Below are 3,446 nucleotides of genomic sequence, written 5' to 3'. Positions count from 1 at the left end.
GGGAACAGATGTGGGGCGCCGGAACCCGCCGCGCCTCCCGACTGCGCCTGCGCCGCGTTCCCCGCGCCCCGCCCCCGGCAGGATTCGCGGAGGGGAAGGGGGCGCGGCCCGCGGAACTCTCGCTACGGGCGGGAAGGGGGGGGGGTGTGGCGAGCATGCGTCCTCCCCGACCTACGTGCCCCCGGCCCAGCCCGCAGCACCCGGTGTCAGCGGCACTGCGCGGGCACCGTGTGAGCAACGGAAGGCGCGGGCGGTCCCTGTGGTCAGTAGGTTACGTGCGGCTTCGCCTCGCCGCATCTCCCCTCCCCCCCCGGGATCCCTCCCCTTTTCTCTCGCGGAGCCGCGGGTGCCCCCGTGCCGGGTCTCCCAGCGCGCCCCAGCCTGTCCCCCGCCCGCTGCCCTGCGTTAGGGGCGCGCCCTTGGCCGTGAGGAAGCCGGCGGTGAGGAGTGTTCGCTAAAGCACGAGTGGGAGCATCCTGCCGGCTCCGCTCCGGGCAAGGCTTCTGCAGCGCGACAGGCGGGGGCGGCCTGTCCCGGCTGCAGCTTGCTGCCCTGTAGCGGGGTAGAGCTTGGCCTCGGAGCGAGTACAGCTCCAAGTGAGGTACCTCAGCGCTGTAGAGAGTACTGCGTTCTTCAGAGGTAGTTGGACTTGTGTGAAAACCCCTTTAGAAGGGAGTCTCTTAAGAAAACCTGTGCCATCTGCTAGCGCAGCTGCTTTCTCTCCTCAGGTGTTACATTAATAATAATTTTTACCGGGTCTTCGTCCACTAAGGGGAGTTGTAGCTCACAGTGCTGAGTGTGTCTGTAAGAACACTGGTTTAAGCTGTGTAAGGCGCTGTCGGGGCAGGGGAAACCGTGCACTGCAGCATCTTTAACAGGTTCCTTTTAAAAAAAAGTTACTTGCTCACCTTCTGTGGGGCTGGGCTGTTAATTGGAAAACAGGGGTGTTTTGGTTTGGCTTGGTTTTTCTTCTGTTTGGTCTGGGATACCAGTGTTCATAGGACGTGAATAACCCAGGACCTTCCTTTATCTCTGGGTATCTCATTAACCACTATGGTCTCCCTGACCAAGAGCTGTCCTGCAAGGCTTGTGGGGAAGTAATAAGACTTCCTCGTGTATTTGTCAGCAGGAAGCTTAGTCACAGGCACTTCTGATACACGTAAGCTTTTCAGGCAACTGGGATTCAAATTTTATCTTAATACTGCATTGTTTCTCTGAAGATAACTTCTGAGAAGTTGTCATAAGGACCACTAATAGAGTAAATGATTGCCTCTTATCTGCAATGAGGATGGGTTTTAACCATTGTCTAGAGAATGAAGGTCCTTGATAGTGACAGGGAAACAAAAGCAAGAAAGGATCTTGTTCTAGGTCAGTTGGTTATTTGGATATTCCCACAGGGCTTCAGAAGCAAACTTAGTGATTGATGTTTTTCTGTTCATACTGTAGGTAGTTCACAGATAACTTATTGTATTGTGTTTGTTTTTTGTTCATGGATTGTAATGTTGTCAGTGGTTGTATTAGTTTTGAGCTGCTACTTCATTTCCATCATCTCCCAAGTTCTCATTAGCCAGAGTTAAACTTCTGCTGAAGTTCTTTCATAGATGTGTGGAAAAGAGAGTAAGGAAAGATATTATAGCAGTTAGTCCATATCAGTTAATTATTTTCACCTGCTTCTGTAGGTGACTTAGAATAGTGTTTCTCTGATACAAAATTTGAATGAAATGTGGTTATTGGTTTTCTCAAATGTGCAGATTTAGCTCAAAATAAGGTGGCTAACCTGCTTACCTCCTATCCTGCCTTCAGCTGTGGCATCTCTAATTCATGAGCTTTAGTGAATTATTGGCTCCTTGCAATATCAGGCTGTTTGCAGTACACACTTGTGAATATATTTCAGACTGATCATGGGATGTGATGGTGTGAGAACAAAGTGAATCTCTCCATGGATTCAGTTACACAGCTGTGCTTGGAGTAATAGCAGCACCATAGCTGCCTTCTTTTTGAAACAAGACTGGAGCTTTGCAAAATATTTAGCAAATTCCGTGCTGAATGCTCAGAATAACTAAACCAGTGTGTTACATTTCTTACTCTCTATGTATAGCTGGAAACGTTGGCTTCTTTTATGAATTAAATCATGTGTACATTTTACAGGCACTTCACTGACCTCAGCAGACCCCTGTCATTTTTTTGGTTGCTTAAAAACCCTGGTGGAGGCAAGAGAACCACTCTGCTTGAAAAGTACTCAAGAAGCATAAGAGCAGGAGTCATATGCCCTGTGCCAATATTCTTATATGGTAAGCATATTTTGCTGAAGCAAAATCTTTTTGTCAGGAAACTGAAATTCACATCCTTTAAAATTAGTTTTAGCAGGTATGAAAGTGGTAATTGCAATAATAAAAAAATTAACTGTGTCTTTGTTCTTGTATAGCACATGAGGCACTATCTGAAAAGTCACATTTGCGTGGCATCAGTGAAAAAAAAAATCTTGAATGGATTGAAAGGTAGCTTTTTTGTCTTCACAAATGGAAGTTTTATTAGGCCTGCGTCTGAAGAGCAAGAGATAGTAAGAGAAAACTTAATACCGGTGTGGTAGGAACTGTCTGTATGGTTCATGGACTTTGTAACAAAGTCATATTTATTTGTGTAGGCAAGACAGGTATAAGTTTTCATTTAAAAGATGAGAAGTATAAGTGAGGGAGATAAACAACTTGATTCCGTTTTCTAAACTTCTTCTATGATGTTCTTTTAATAGATTCTTTTTTCATTATGTGTAAAAACTAATAATAAACCCTGTATTATGTCTTCCTGATGCAATCCACGGTTTTATGGTGTAAATTATCAATTTCATAGCAAGTGGAGACAAATTTATTATGTTAAATTTTAGAGTGTTACTGACAAAAGTGATCTAAGAGAGGAATCCAGTACTTTCTGCTTTAATCCGTGATATTAGTTGGAGTATTAGCTGTTTGAGCATATGTAGATAAGTAGGATAATCTTTTTCCTATGTCTAAAATAATCAGGAGTGGTATCATAAATTGAATAAATATTTTGATTAAAAAGTTAGGTTCAGTTTACTGTTCTCTATGAAAATATGTCAGTTTGGCTAAATTGTTTCTAGGATGTGCTGATACTGGATTCTGTCACAAGCTAGGATAATTATTCCGTGTTTGACATCCTAGTCTCCTTACCAGCTCACCAAAGTAGGTCAGAGAGAGCAAAGAAGCTGGAAATTAGGGGTCCTTGGAGGGCTTTGAATAACTCTGTCCCTTGTCTAGCTAAGTCCCTTGAATCCAGGGTAACCCTGGGATTGCCTCCAGTTCAGAGGCTTGAGAGTCTGAACATTCATTAGACAGCATGCTCAGGAGGAGGGCTGTTCCATGCAGGGAGCAGAGAACTAGTTTATTTCTGTGGTAAACCAAATTTCTTCTGGGAACAGAAATGGCTTTGGA

This window comes from Calypte anna, chromosome 6, assembly GCF_003957555.1.
Source record: "Calypte anna isolate BGI_N300 chromosome 6, bCalAnn1_v1.p, whole genome shotgun sequence".
In the NCBI taxonomy this organism is placed as follows: domain Eukaryota; kingdom Metazoa; phylum Chordata; class Aves; order Apodiformes; family Trochilidae; genus Calypte; species Calypte anna.
The sequence above is the reverse complement of the archived record's forward strand: the minus strand, read 5'-3'. Positions refer to the sequence as shown.